A 16,761-nucleotide genomic window follows, 5' to 3' on the forward strand; every position below is an offset into this window, starting at 1 on the left:
GGACGAGTTGAGAGTCTGTATTACCCATCATTCACTGCAAAGGGAAGATCTCTGATGAGATCCGAGAGCCACATGAAGTTTACTATGGGTATGGAGATGCATGTTTGGGAAGGCAGCTTGTTCTGTCCAATTAGCAAAAGCAGTAGTAAGTTCTCTCCTAAGGTCTATGACCCCGCCAGCCATGGGTTCTTAGTCAGGTTCACAGTACCAGGCATGAGTTCCACCATCCTTAAATACAGAGCAGGCCTTAAATACAATCAAAAAGCTGTTGATTATACCCGTAACATTCAGGTCATTGTTGCACCGATGGGCATAGCCTGCCAGGCTGTTCATTCTTGCCGCTCGTAGGGACCACTGCTGGGTAAGCCTGCTAATGATGTCTCTTCTCCCAGCAGGCTTTGTAGCACTTTCCAGTACTATACGAGCTAGCCAATAGGAATAGCTCTTGCAGATCAGTACCGGCTTGATTTCTGCATGTCCTCTGATGCAAGCATGCGATACCTTCAGCAACTAGTTCTTACCTCCAAGTTCTAGTGAGTAACTAGCAGCAGTGGCAATGACCTGTATTGTTTGGAGGCTCTGTCCCGCTGCCCCAGCCTCCCGAGTGCTAGATCTACACTGTAGCACACTCTGGGCTTATGTATGTTCACAGCATTCTGCTGTTTTATGCAAGGTACAAAAGAACTATTGTTGAGCCGGGCGTGGTGGCGCACGCCTTTAATCCCAGCACTAAGGAGGCAGAGGCAGGCGGATTTCTGAGTTCGAGGCCAGCCTGGTCTACAGAGTGAGTTCCAGGTCAGCCAGGACTACAAAGAGAAGCCCTGTCTTGAAAAACAAACAAACAAACAAACAAAAACAAACAAAAGAACTATTGTTGACGGATAAATCTAGTCTTCTGATGACTTTCCGTCTAAGTTAGAGGGAAATATTATTATTATTATCATCATCATCATCATTGATCCTTTGAGATATCCTCTCTCTATCATGTAGCTCTCTGGCTGTACTGGAACTTGCGATGTAAACCAGGCTGGCATCAAACTCACAGAAATCTACCTGCCTCTGCCTTCCAAGTGCTAGTGTGAAAGGCAGGTGCCCCGTGCCAGACATAATTTCTTTCTTTCTTTTTAGGTTTATCTATACATACTTTGTTTAAATTATGTACAGGTGTGTGTGTGTGTGTGTGCATGTAGGTATGTACACATGTGCACAGGTCCTCTTGGAGGCCAGAGGTTGAGGAGCCCGTGGAGCTAGAGTTATAGACAGTTGTTAGCTCTCTGACATGGGTGCTAAGAACTAAACTCTAGAAGAGTAGCAAGTGCTCTTAGCCACTGAGCCATCTCTAGCCCCTCACCCATCCCCAAAATCATATTTCTTGAAGGCAGAAAATAGTATAGGGATGCAGAGATGATTAAGATGTCATCTCTGCCAGTTAAAGATAGAGCCCTGTTGGTAGAGTTTTCCCCTAGAAGGCAAAGTCCGAGGCTTGATCCTGAGCAGTGGTTGTGGTGGGACACACCTGCCATCCCAGTCCTAGGGTGGCGGAAGCAGGAGAATCAGGAGTTCAAGGGCCATCCTCAGCTACATAGCAAGTTCTAAGCCAGCCTGGGGACCCTGGGACCAGTCTCACTGGGCAGTCAGAAGTTAAGTGGCATGAAAAAAATATTATGAAAATCATGTCTGCCTGTGGCTGAGACACTGAGTGGGAGAAAAGTCAGAAACAAAGTTAAGAGGCAGGTTTGCCCGATCGATGGTGGTAGGCCTGAGTATGGGCTAAGGAACTTATTCTGGTTATAAGTAAGGAGTGTGGTGCTGGAAAGAGTTTAGAACACAGATCTACCTGGTAAGCCGCTGACCCTAAGACCAGGTCCCTCTCTCCTATGTCCTGACTTGTCTAAAGGTCTGGGAGCCAAGGATTCTAACCTTTGGTCAGGGCTGCCTCCTCCAAACTCACAGCTGTTCCAGGAAAGGTCATGGGAATTCAAAGACCTGAAGAGAGTCCCACAGCTGACCCCAACTTCGCAGTGTTTCACTTTCTCCAAATATAAAAATGAGCCTATTACCCTTATTTATCCAAGATCTACATTAGGCTGACAGAACTTGGATCGGCTCTAGTCTGGAGGGAAACACTCTCCCATGGGCTTCCCATTGGTATCTAGAGGCTGTGTGGAACTCCGGAAGAAAGGCTTGGCTCTGAAGGGTAGGCACCAATCCAGGCCTAGCCTCTCTCTCCACCCCCTTGCTCCCTCCCACTGCAGGCTGGAAGAAGAAGCAGCTGTTGTGCTGGGGGGAACACAGGCAGGGATCCACCTGGCACTGGCGGAATTTTCACAACACCCACCCCAACTTTAACAATATACACACAAGCACATGCACGCGCACACGCGCGCGCGCGCACACACACACACACACACACACGGACAGACGGACGGACAGACGGACGGACAGCAGGGAAGAAAGTTGGGCCAACAGCAATGACTAGTGATAGAGGAAACAAGGAAGTCAGAACTTGTGCTTTCCTCCGTCTTCTGCTCCACCGGTTTTCTGCTCCGCAGTCTTTCCTTCCCAAAGGCTGTCTGTCCTCTTTCAGTTTTTCCTCCTTTTGCCACTAGGGCCATGGACGACGCAAAATGTCAAAATTGTTCTAGCAAGTGCAAACTGAAGCCGATCCGGCAAGTTGGACAATTTAGGCCAATGCAATCAAATAACAGAGGCAAAGGTTTCAACCTGAATTGTATAGATGTAGGTGTCAACTTTCCTGTTTCAATTTTTGTGTACAAACCTGAAGCTCTGCTTCTTTTCCCTTTGACAGGAGAGACTGGCAGAGCTTTGTTTATCTCATTTGCACGCAGTAGGCAGGCAGCTTCTGGAAAGCCCAGAGTAGTCGAGTTAGGAGCAAATAGCTTTAATAACGACAGGAAAACCACACCTCGGGTCATGGCTTGGAAGCATCACACTTTGGCAGAATTCGAATTCCTCAAAAGGACCCTAAGAATTTTAATGAGCTTTCAGCCCCCTGCCCCCTCCTCTCACCCTAACTTGCACTTCCAAGGGCAAGGCTGCACTGAGCTGATATGAATTTGGTCCACTGCCTACTTTAAAACATGGGTTCTGGGGCTGAGAAGATGACTCAGTGGGTAAAGGCATTTGTCACCAAGCAAGGCAATCTGAGTTCAGTCCCCACTGCCCACACAGCAGGGCGGAATGACAATACAGACTGCAACAACTTGTCCTCTGACCACATCACCTCGTTTCTCTCTTTCTCCTTCTCCCCCTCTCTCCCTCTGCTTCTCTTTCTCCCTCTCTTTCCCCTTCCCTCTTTCTCAATAAATAAATAAAATAAGCAGTCTACGTGTGTGTGTGTGTGTGTGTGTGTGTGTGTGTGTGCCTGTGAATTTATAGCAACTTAGTAGACTACTCCCTCCAGACACTCTGACACCTTAACAAAGAAGAAAGCAGTGTTCCTCAGAGCCAAACCTCTCCAGGGAAAACACCCCGAGGAGAGAGAGGCCTGTGTGAACTTGTCCCTAGTGCTGTTTTGCCACCTAGTGGCCTTCTTCTCCAACACCACTTGTTCTGACAGAAATCCATTTTTGCCCACAGCTGTGCTGTCTACCAAAGACCTCTCGAAACACATACTCCATGCCTTTGCTCAAAACCCCAGCTTCTGTAAGGAGGTGGACGAAGGGTGGACATGAGCGAAACACACTGTATTCATGCATGACGTTTGCCAAGGATGCGTATTTTTTTAAATATCCCAAACATATAAAAATAAAGTATATGTTTTTTTTTTTAAATTCTAACTTCTGGACCAAAACACAAACTTCATAATTAACATGGCTTGTGTGATTTGACCACAGCTGTAATGCACGTGGGTTAGATGACCTTTTTAACAGGCCCTTGACTCCTCAGAGTGAAGACGCAGCTCTTCTCCTGGTTCCTCAGGTTTCTGCTGTGTGGTTCTCTGAATGCCCTGTGCACACACTCCAATTGGGCAGCCCACCTTGCCATTCTCCACCAGCACCCCAGGGCTCTGTCCCTTAACGGTGCTACAGTGCTGTTCTCTCGGCTGGGAACATCTAGACAAGCACGAGTTTACCCTCTCATCCTTATGTCTCTACCCTAAAGTCACCTATTCAAAAATCTCTGCCCACCCTATCCTGTTCTACCTTTTTTAAATTTTATTTATTTATTTATTTATTTATTTATTTATTTATTTATTTATTTATTATATGTAAGTACACTGTAGCTGTCTTCAGACACTCCAGAAGAGGGCATCAGATTTCATTACAGATGGTTGTGAGCCACCATGTAGTTGCTGGGATTTGAACTCAGGACCTTTGGAAGAGCAATCGGCACTCTTAACCGCTGAGCCATCTCACCAGCCCGTGTTCTACCTTTTTTATTCCCCAGCAATTATCACTTTGAGCAAAATTATATGTGCTTTCATTCTTTCCCCAGTGTAAGGCGAGCTCTGTAAAGATTGGGATATTTGTCTTATTCATTAATACATATTGTACCCAATATAGCTGCTTTTTTATAATGTGTTCATTGTGTTGAGGGATTGGATGGCAGGGGGTGGTGGGGGGAACAGACCTGACCCTAAGATTTTGAGATCACTTGTTTAAATATGAACCCTGAAAACATAAAATAGCATTCACCTCTTTTCTGGGTGTTCCTATCCTGCTAGAGGTGCTTCTTGCCTCTGAGCACCCCATTTCAAGCTCTCAGGAGCTCCCAAAGCAGCACAGACACAAGCTGTACCCACCACCGAAGCAGGAAATATAAAACGAAGGAAGGGCCGAGGCCAGACGGTGATAGCATTTCAAATGTAAACACTTGGGTAATGTTTAAGCTCTGCAACTTTCTATAAAACAGAGAAGGCCAGAGAAGAACCGGGAGGGACTAGGTGCCATGTCTTGGGAAAGGAAGTGGCCTTGATCAGTACCCGGAACTAAGGAAACTTGGAGAAATGAATCTTAGACTAGCTGAGCCACTGCAGAAGGCACTGGGCGCGGTGACTGACGGTTCATCCTTGTCCCTTGCTTCCTCCAAGTCCTCCAGGAGACAAGTCCTGCTTGATACATACCTGGACGACATGAAGTTGTGCGAGCTAACTTCCTGGACTACTCTGTCTGTACCACAAGTCAGAAAAAAAAAAAAAAGCAATCCTTAACAGCACAGTGATTAGCTCTTCTCCAGATAATAAGCTAGAAGTCCTTGTAGAAGATTAATGTCATTTCTCTCTGAAATTCAGTTGAATTGACACCTGTGTCAGATGTCTTAATAAGAGTCACTAAAACCATGTGGCCAGGGGCCAACTACAGTATAGTCTTGAATGTGAGGATTAAAGATTCCTTATTGCTGACTGTGTTTAGGCAGGCCCATTAGCTCCATAGGCATCCGCTTACTTGTCACACGTAAGTAGAGAGGCATGAGGCTGGTTCATTTCCTGATACACAGGCTGCCCCCACCCCCACCCCAGCTTCCCCCAAGTCACATGAAGCATAGCCCATGCCTGCCTCTAAAGAATTAGGCCATATGCAAAGGTCCTCAGAGGACTTCGGGTCCAGCTAAGGTGAGTGCATCCCCAGGTCCCTGAACCAGACAAGGCACAAGAACAGAAAGACATGGAGGCCAGCAAGGAGAAGACAGAGAAGGGCTGGTTCTGACCAGATGGGCTATGTCAGCAATAAGATGGACAAAGGAGGGACAGCTTTAGGGCATAAGGACACTCTTGTGAGCAGGGGAGTATAGAAGAGAGGACAGTGATGTTGGAGAGAGGAAAAAGGAAAGACAATCTAGAGATGGGGAGGTGAAACACAGACCTAGGACATAGGGAGTTTGAGGGTGTCTCATCCTGACACAGGAAGGTGAGAGAATGGAGAAAGGACAGAGACACATCCTGAAGTCTGGGCTCAGGCGGGCTGTGTGTGCTCCAATGGAATCACATCAACTACTGCAGCAACACCGAACCCCAGCACATGTCTACGCACAGCACAGAAAGAGAGTGTCTTAAGTCACTTTTCTGTTACTGTGATAAAACACAATGACCAAGGCAGCTTATTATTATTATTATTATTATTATTATTATTTTAAAAAGCATTTAATTAGGCTTGCTGTTTCAGAGAATTAAAGTGCATGATGTCAGAGTGAAGGCCTGACAACAGGAACGGTTGAGAGCTCACATCTTGATCCAAAAGCAGGAGGCAGAGAGAACATGAGTTAACAGGGAACAGTGTGTGCTTTTTGAAACCCCAGAGCCTAGTGACATATCTCCTATAACAAGGCCATTATCTTAGTTACTCTTCAATGGCTGTGAAGAGACACTGTGACCAAGATAACTCTTGTTTGGTTTTTTTTGTTTGTTTGGTTTTGTTTGGTTTTGTTTTTTGAGACAGGGTTTCTCTGTATAGCCACGGCTGTCCTGGAACCCACTCTGTAGACCAGGCTGGCCTCGAACTCAGAAATCCGCCTGCCTCTGCCTCCCAAGTGCTGGAATTAAAGGTGTGCGCCACCACTGCCCAGCTCAAGATAACTCTTATGAAGGAAAGCATTTCATTAGGAAATTGTTTGGTTACAGTTTTGAAGGGTTAGTCTGTGGCCATCATGGTGGGAAGCAAACAGGCATGACACTAAAGCAGTAGCTGTGGGATTTCTTTTTTTTAAACCAGGGTCTTTCTACATAGCTCTGACTGTCCTGGAACTATGTAGACCAGACTGGCCCAAACTCACAGAAAGCCACTTGCCTCTGCCTCCCCAGTGTTGGGATTAAAGGATTGCACCACCATGTCTGACCCAGTAGCTGAGGACTTTATACCCTAATCTGTAAACAGTTCATAGATACTGGACCTGGGACAGACTTTTGAAACGTCAAAGCCCGCCCTCAGTAGCACACCTACTCCAACAAGGCCACACCTACTCCAACAAGGCCACACCTACTCCAACAAGGCCACACCTACTCCAACAAGGCCACACCTACTCCAACAAGGCCACACCTACTCCAACAAGGCCACACTTTCTCCAACAAGGCCACACCTACTCAAGCACAGCCACGTCTGCTCATCCTTCCCAAACAAGTCCACTAACTGGGAACCAAGCATTCAAACACATGAGCCCATGGTGGCCATTCCCATTTCACTGCCTGGCCCCAGAGCCTTGTATCACAACACAAAATGCATTTAGTCCAAGTCCAAAAGTCATATAGTCTTTCAGTCTCAACACTGCTCAAAAAAAAAGTCTCTTTTGAGTCTTAAAGCAATTTCTTAACCCTCATAAAATAAAAAGCAGATCACATACTGCCAACATACACACTATGGCACAGAATATACATCACCATTCCAAATAGGAAAAAAAGAGGTCACAGAAAGAGGTCACCGTAGTGAAATAGTGGACCAATGTGAAACTGAAACCCACAAGGCAAAGTCCAAATTCTGTCTTAGATGGCTTGTTCAGTCTCCCACTCCCCACAACTTTGTTGACTGCAGCACACTTCTCTCTCATGAGCTGGTCCCATACCCTGAATGCAGCTCTCCCTGGCAGGTATCTCACGGCTCTGGCATCTCCAACATTTTGGGGTCTCCAAAGCAACCCAGGTTTCACGTCACAGCTTCATGAAATGGCCTCTCTGGGTCACTGTACAGGGACTCCCTTGCCACATGCCTGGCTTCGTCATCTTTCCTTAACTGTAGAGGAAGGTGTTACAACTGCTTTCCTGTATTTCTGTTGCCTTTAAATCCAGAGAGCGAGCCACATGACCAAGCTGTTCTTCTGGCTGTTGGGGTTGGAACTTGACCCCCTTCTTGACTTTCATTTGCGTGAGCTCTCACTGGTTTCTAGGCTTAGGAAATCCCTAAGGTTTACTCCTTTCACAGGTTGCAGGATTGTCTGGGTGGTGTCTTGTCCTGTTTATTCCATTTTGAATCAGGTCTTTCTTTAAAGTTCTCATCTCTTTCAGCACAAGCCTTGGATGCCTCTTTTCTCCTCAATACTGTGTCTGGTATTTCCTTTTGCCCGGCTTGCCCTTTTTCATTGTATATTAAAATAAGAATGATCACTGATAACCATGCTATTCTGATCCAGCCAGCCAGAAGAAATAGACAACTTGGCCATATGGTTTTGGGCTTAGAGTCAACAAAGATACAGAAAAGGAGCGGCATCTTCCTCCTCAGTTAAGGAAAGCTGACAAAACCAGGTATGTGGCAGGAGAGTCCCTGCATGGTGGCCCAGAGAGGTGATTCTAATCCATGGTCAGTACTAGGTTGTCTTGAAATCTCTTCTGCCAATGACGTTCATACAAATCTCTTCAATTTGCCCTCCAACATTTTTTTGACAGGGTCAGAAAGTAGTCATGTTCTTTACCAAAATACCACAAGAATAGTCTGTAGGCCACTGACTAATATTCTTGCCCTCCTGAAACTTCTCAAGCTGAGCCTCCACAGTCCAAGTCACCCTCCACATTACTGTCTTCCATGTTCCTCCATGGATTGCCCATCAAACCTCACTCAAAGTGTCCTAAACTCCTGAATTCTTCCACATTTCTCCAAACAGCAGCATGGTCAGGCCTGTCACAGGAATACCCCAGCCCCAGATACCAACTTCTATCTTTGTCACTGTACTGGCTAGTTTTGTGTCAACTTGACACAGCTGGAGTTACTACAGAGAAGGGAGCTTCAGTTGAGGAAATGCCTCCATGAGATCCAACTGTAGGGCATTTTCTCAATTAGTGATCAAGGGGGAAAGGCTCCTTGTGGGTGGGACCATCTCTGGGCTGGTAGTCTTGAGTTCTATAAGAGAGCAGGCTGAGTGAGCCAGGGGAAGCAAGCCAGTAAAGAACATCCCTCCATGGCCTCTGCATCAGCTCCTGCTTCCTGACCTGCTTGAACTCCAGTCCTGACTTCCTTTGGTGATGAACAGCATTGTGGAAGTGTAAGCCGAATAAACCCTTTCCTCCCCAACTTGCTTCTTGGTCATAATGTTTGTGCAGGAATAGAAACCCTGACTAAGACAGTCACCATGACCAAGATAACTCTTGTAAAAGAAAGCATTTCATCAGGAGCTTGCTTACAGATTTCAGGTTAGTCCATGACCATTATGGTGGGAAGCAGGTAGCCATAGCTCTAGAGCAGAGACTGAGAGGTTTACATTCTGATCCACAGGCAGCAGGCAGTGAGAAAGACACTGGGCCCAGCATAGCCTTTTGAGACCTTAAAGATCACTCCCAGTGACACACCTGTTCCAACAAGGCCACACCTACTCCAACAAGGCCACACCTCCTAATCCTTCCCAAACAGCCTTCTCTTTGACCTTTTCAAACTCTTTCAGCACAAGCCTTGGCTCTAAGCTGAAGAAATGGCTCAGTGGTTAAGAATACTGTCTGCTCTTCCAGAAGTCCTGAGTTCAATTCCCAGCACCCACATGGTGGCTCACAACCATTTATAGTGTGATCTGATGCCTTCTTCTGGCATGCAGGTATACATAGAAATAGAATGAACATGTACATAAAATTAAAAAATAATCTTAAAAAAATGACCCAAGTATTCAAATACTTGAGCTTATGGAGGCGATTCCCATTTAAACTAACACAGTCCATTCCCTGGCCACCTCGGCTCATGGCTATGTTGTGATGTGAAACTCATTTAGTCCAATTTCAAAACTCCCCATACATTTGCTGACTCTCAACACAGTTTAAAAGTTGAAAGTTTCTTCTGAGACTCAAGGAATCTCTCATTTGTAACCCTTTGTAAAATCAAAAATCAAATTACATGCTTCCAATATACAATGTCATAGAATATACATGACCATTCTAAAATGGTAATAAGATAGGGGTACAATGAGGAAATACTGAGCCAAAGCAAGACAGAAACCCAGCAAAGAAAATTCCAAATCCTGCAGCTCTCCATCTAGAATCAAACAGCTTAGATCATTCTATCCTTCCAGCCTTGTTTCCTGCAACACATGACTCTCTTTTGGGCTGGTTCCACTCCCTGTCTGCAGTTCTCACAGATGGGATCAGACATCTCCAACGTCAGGGTCATTAACAAAATCCAGGTTTCACTCTCACAGATTCACTCAATGCCCCTGCCATGTGCCTCGACAGCTCTCTGTAAAAGCAGAGGAATATTTTACAACCCCTTACTATTCTTTGTGACCAAAGCCAGAACCACAAGAGTGAAGCTGCCAAGTGTGGCTGCCCACTTGGGTTGGAGCCTGGCCCCCTCCTGGAATCACATTTGCATAAGCTTTGATTTGTTCTTGGGTTTGTTTTGTTTAAAGCAGGAAATTCCTTAGACCTTTTGTATTTTACAGGTTGGAAGCTTAGCTCCATGGGGTCTTGCCCAGAGGACTCGGTTCCTTCTCCATTTTTCTTCAGGCCTCTCTTTCCACACAAGCCTTGGTTCCAATATTAACTTCCTGGTGCTCTTTCTCCTCATACTGTACGTTTGGTATTTCTGCTTCCCCTGCTTGCTAATTTTCATGGCAGAACTGCACGAGAGTGATTACTAATAGTGACACACTAGAGCGATTATTAGATTGTCCTGAAGCATCCCCTACCAAAGAATTTCATCCATTACTTTTCAATTTAGCCTCAGGCAAGTTCTTAGGACAAGGGCAAAAAGTGTGTACATTCTTTGCCAAAATATCACAAAGATGGTCTCTCTCCCAGTTCCTAAATTGTACCACTGTGGAAACTTCTTAAGTTTGTCCCTCCACAGCCCATGCTCTTAGCACTACCATCTTCCAAGCTCCTCCGAGGCTGAGTGTGTAAGTTCTGCTTACACACTCAACTGTTTTATACTCATAAGTACCAACCTTCCACATTCATCCAAACAACCACATGGTCAGGCCTGTCACAGCAGCACTCCTTTCCTGCTACTAGCTTCTGTGTGAGTCATTTTTCTATTAATATGACACCAAAACCAAGGCAGCTGATAAAAGAAAACATTTTACTGGGCTTACCATTTCAGAGGGTTAGAGTCCATGTTGGCAGAACAAAGGTATGGCTGCAAGAATGGCTGAGAGCTCATACTTTGATCTGCAAATAGGAGGGGGAGAGAGAGAGAGAGAGAGAGAGAGAGAGAGAGAGAGAGAGAGAGAGAGAGAGAGAGAGAGAGAGAGAACAGGAAATGCCATAGGTTTTTTGAAGCTTCAGAGTCTCCTCTCAGCAACGCTCCTCCTCCAACAAGGTCACTCCTTGTAGTCCTTCCAAAATAGTTCCGCCAACTTGCAATCAAGTATTCAAACATGTGAGTGTAGAGGGAGGCAGTCCCATTTAAACCACCACAGACAGGTTAGTTAGATCCAGTAGCTGGTCTTCTTAGGTTACCAGTCTCAAAGTGTAAACATTCGGAAGTGGGAAGCTGCAGTTGCCAGTTTTGGCACATGTCCTACTTAGATCACCTAGGGAAGGCTTTGCCATCACTCTGAACCTCATGCAGAGAAAGCTTTGTCACTCCCATGTGGCTGAGACACTGGGGCTTTTGTCATCAGGTCATGACCGTGTCAACAATATCCATGCACTTGGGACTTCATTCTCTCAGGGCTTCCTCCATTCCCTACACAAGGAAATGGGGACCCAAGGAGACAGGGCCAAGAGCAAAAGGTAACAGAATTATGCAAGGGGTATAAGGTCAGGATACTGATTAGTGGATGGTATCACGGTAGCCGTGAGTACCTGGGTAGTGGTAAGTTAAAACAGTGGCCAAAAATAAGAGACATGCAGTAAGAAGGCTGGTTGGTTAGCTAGAACAAAGCACAGGAAAGTAGTGCCTTGACTGAGCAGTCTCTGTTCTCTTCCCAAGCAGCCTCAGCCTCAATCCCGACTCCTCCTGTGATGGTTTGTATTTGCTCGGTCTAGGGAGTGGCACTATTAGAGGGTGTGGCCTATTGGAGTAGGTGTGGCCTATTGGAGTAGGTGTGTCACTGTGGGCGTGGGCTTTAAGACTCTCATCTTAGCTGCCTGGAAGCCAATATTCTCCTAGCAACCTTCAGATGAAGATGTAGAACTCTCAGCTCATCCTGCACCCTGACTACCTGGACGCTGCCATGCTCCTGTCTTGATGATAATGGACTGAACCTCTGAACCTTTAAACCAGCCTTAATTAAATATTGTCCTTTATAAGAGTTGCCTTAGTCATGGTGTCTGTCCACAGAAGTAAAACCCTAAGATACCCTCCTTTCAGGGAGATAGTACCAAGCAGAATATGATTCTGTCTCCTCCTCCAGACACTGTAGGTAGCTGAAGTCCCAGTCAGTACTGAGCCTAGTCATATGACCTCATCTCAGAATTTAACTGAGAACATGCAGCTCAGCCCTCAAGCATGCAACTCAACCATGGATCACATCAACAAGTACACACACACACACATGCGTGCATACACACACACACACACACACACACACACACACACACACACACACACACCACTGTAAAAACCCTAACATCTTTGTGCTTCAGTCCTGCCAGATCCTGGACGTGGCCTGCAAGAATGGCCAGGAGAGCTACCACCAAGTCAAGAGCACCTGCCCCTGACCATGTGTGAACTCTCCTCAGGGAAGTTCACAAACTACAGGCGTCATCTGAGTGCATCTTACCCTCCTCAAGAAGAAACTCTGGAGAATCCCGGCTGGTTCTGTGCACTTGGATCAAATTCTCTAGGTTTCCAGAATTCTTACTCTTTGTCCAAGTCCTAAACCCACTCCCTGACTCTACTGTGTCCCCTTTCCCCCGGGTACCTTCTCTCCCCCTCATCTCGCGGGTCCTATCTGCCTCAAGCTCTTCAGAGAGGAGTTGGGGCTGACACTTTGGTGACCCAATCTTCAAGAAGAGTGTCTTGCCAGGCAGTGGAGGCTCACGCCTTTAATCCCAGCACTTGGGAGGCAGAGGCAGGCAGATTTCTGAGTTCGAGGCCAGCCTGGTCTACAAAGTGAGTTCCAGGACAACTGGGCTACAAAGAAACCCTGACTCGAAAAACCAAAAGAAAAAAAAAAAAAGAGTGTCTTTATTTTTGTTTTTTATTTTGTTCTGTTTTGTTGTTTGTTTGTTTATGTTCAGATCATTTCCCAGAACTGTCCAATTCTACTCTACAGGGAGAAATAATGCCTTCATCTGTCCAGGTGACAGGAGATTTTTTGACAAGCCCCTACCTCAACCCCTCAGGCCCAGGCAAACTGCCAGTGTAGAGAGCCAGGAGCTTATCTCCAAGAGAGAGAAGCACAGGACCCCCGGGACAGGCTTCCTGCTTTATGCCTTTGACCATCTCTCCCCTGCTCTGTCTCATCAAAATATGACAAGTGGCAGGAAGAGATGGAGAAGGGTGTGTGTGCAATTCATAAGCAGTGCTGTTTCCGTTCCTAAGTCAGAACTCTGACCTGGTGAGGTGACTTCTGGGGACAGACAGCTGAGAGGAGAGAAGACAAAGAAATTCCACATATTTATCCAGCACTTCATGCCTTGCATGAGCCATGCAGACAAATCACCTACTACCTGTGAATATGAATTTGACAGGGTTCCCTTGTCTCTTTTATAGATGAGGAAACATATATCAGAAGCATAATTTAGGGCTGGAGAGATGGCTCAGTGGTTAAGAGCACTGACTGTCCTTCCAGAAGACCCAGGTTCAATTTCCCAGCACCCACATGGTGGCTCACACCTGTCTGTAACTCCAATTTCAGAGGATCCAACACCTTCACACAGACATACATGCAGGCAAGACCATAATACACATGAAATAAAAATAAATAGCAAAAACTATGGGGGAAAAGTCATAGTTTAAATAGAGCTTGTCTAATTGGCAGAACCTTGCTGTGAAAATGGGTGTCTTGGGCTGGTGAGATGGCTCAGTGGGTAAGAGCACCCGACTGCTCTTCCGAAGGTCCAGAGTTCAAATCCCAGCAACCACATGGTGGCTCACAACCATCCGTAACGAGATCTGGCGCCCTCTTCTGGAGTGTCTGAAGACAGCTACAGTGTACTTACATATAATAAATAAATAAATCTTTAAAAAAAAAAAAAAAAAGAAAGAAAATGGGTGTCTTTAATTACTGTGCCACCGTACCAGTTGGGCAAGAAAGAAAAACATTACAGATTGGGGAAGTAGGTAAAAGGTCACTCATGAAATGGATTCTGAGAGTTGCGTAGAACTGGGTACCCTGTGCTGGCCACTGCTACCTTTGTAGCCAAGAAACTGATTATGAGGTATGTTGGGCTCTTAATTCATTCTTTTTCCCTTTCCTCGCGGACCCTCCCTCTTTGTAGCCTGCTACCAACTCCACCAGGCTGGCTGTTGCTGGATCCACTTAAGGCCTGAGGGCTGAGGGGTGTGTCCCAGTTTCATTACACTTCTCCAGATCACATTTCCCTTGACCCTAAGGAACTTCCGTGGCCCACAGCCTGCTTGTCAGAAACAGACTGGGCGAAGCTGACAGAGCTTCCTTCCTTGTGTCCGCTCTCCCTTGCTTCTCTACAATAGCAGTTTGCCTGAGCCTGGGGGTTTGAGGCAGGAGCATATCATCTCCCTGTCGCCTGAACTGTAGGCATTATTTCTCCCTCTATCGGGGCAGAGCTGGAGAGTCTTGGGCAATTATCTGACCCTTGCCATGCCTTCTCTCTTCCTTTGTCTCAGTCCCGAAGTGCCCCGAGCCCCTTGCCCAGGAGACCTTCCCAGCCCCCATCGCTGAGTGGTTTACTCTACTCCCACCCCCATAGCGTACCCCTAGCTTTTGAGCTTTGGAGCCAGGCAGAATTTCATAATCCTGGCTCCTGGCTCAGTTGTTTAGTGACCTTGAACACTGTTCCTGTACCTTTCAGCAGGTCAATTCCTTAAAGCAAAAATAAGAACAATCCTAACTACAAACATGATTGTAGGAAATTTTAGAAATAAAAATTAAAGGCTGGGTACGTACGTAGCTTTAATCCCGGCACGCGAGAGGCAGAGGCAGGTGGATCTCCAAGTCTGAGACCAGACTGGTCTACGGAGTAAGTTCTTGGACAGCTAGGGTTACACAGCGAAAATCGCTCTCAAAACAAAACAAAATCAAACAAGAAAAAGAAACAAAATTATAAAATTTAGGAGGCTCCAGCCAGCTCCAGGTACCAAAAGGCACCAGATGCTGGCGAATGGTAGAGGGGCGCCACATATCACGGTAAGAGCCCCCACCAAGTTTCCGGGGAAACTGTTCTGCACCTGTGGCTCTCCTGGGTTGCTCAGAGGCATACTTCAGGCACGGTCTTGTTGAATGAAACACTTGAGAGGACAGAGGGGAAGAGTAGGGGCCGGATGCCCTGAGGATGTGTGAGAACCTGGGTTCAATCCCGGGTTACTGTCTGGAGAGAGAGAGACAAGCAAAAGTGTTAAAGAGGAAGCTGCAACAGGGAAAGTGACAACTCAGACAGGATGTGGCTGGTAAGTAGATGAGTTAGCTCTTACGAGGCTGGAAAGTAGACACGCGCTGTCCCAACCCCAAACGACAGAGCAAAATCACTACTTCTCAAGGACAGAACACTGCCATCATATTGTGACTAAGAGAATAGTCAAAAATTACAAACTTTTACCAAAAATCTTAATATTGTAACTCTCCTATGGTCGCCATACTTGGCATTTATGCCTTTCTTTATTTATGTGTGTGTGTCCATGCGTTCAGTCCTGGGAACTGAACCTAGAGACTCATCCCTATTAGGCAAGCATTCTCCCGCTGAGTTAGAGACATTTCCCCAGCCAACTCTATTCTAAATAAACGGTTTTTAACTGAGATGCGTGGGAAGGCAAACACTTAGAGGCATGTGAGTCTATTTTTTTTCACGATTCTTTGTAATTTTTATTTGTGAAGTGTTTTAGAAGCTTCTCGAGCAGAGTGATATGGGCATGCCACACGTGTACATGTGGAGGTCAGAAGTCAAGTTGCAGTAGCGCTCCCTACTCTCCCCTCTGCCAAGGTGTGTGTGAACCAGAGATTATTGAACTCAGGTCGTCAGGCTTAGCCATTTCTGCCCCGCCACTGGTGAGTTCTGATGGCTGTTGGAGTTTTGGAGATAAACATCTTCCCTACAAAAACTTGAAGTGACTAAAATTACACTGTAGAGGTAAATATTTAGAGTCTGCTCTACGCTCCTGGCAGGTGCACGCGTGGCTCTGCACCCACCCAAGAGCTCTGGATTCGCGAATGAAACACATACGCTCGCGCTAGTTTTTAATATGCCTTTCTAACTCAACGGCTGGGTTTCGCCCTAGCTCCCTGTGGCTAACCCACTTTCCCCCTCCGATATTCCTGAGTTAACACCTTTTTAAAATCTATATTTCATCTCTCCTACCCCAGACTCAATCAGGGGAGTGGTCCCTGGTGCCACATTCCTGGATTCTTACATGTCCGGGGGCTCTTATGTCTGATCTCTCTTCTTCCCCATCATGGTAATTCTGCTCCTTCTGCCTCCTGCGTTTCTTGCCCTGGTATTCTAAAAGTCTCGCCTCTGTCTCCCTGCCCAGCCAGCGGCCATTGGCAACTTTACTTCCCTGTCAGAGCCAACTTGGGGCAGGCTTTCTTTAGCCTGACTGCGGGACTATGCAAACAGGGTTTTGTTTTGTTTTGTTTTTGGGGGGGGGAGGGGGTTAACACAATTAGCATGAGAACATAAGTTTCTACATTACACCTTTAGTGTTTCTTCCCAAAATGAAGCAAATTTCCAGTTGCTTTTGTTTCTGTTTTCTAAAAGACCAGATAAGTAGAGTTTAAAACTAAGGCGTTTTGCCAGATAGTGATGGTACATAC

This window comes from Mus caroli, unplaced genomic scaffold (assembly GCF_978045245.1).
Source record: "Mus caroli unplaced genomic scaffold, Mus_caroli_1 scaffold_12, whole genome shotgun sequence".
Lineage (NCBI taxonomy): Eukaryota > Metazoa > Chordata > Mammalia > Rodentia > Muridae > Mus > Mus caroli.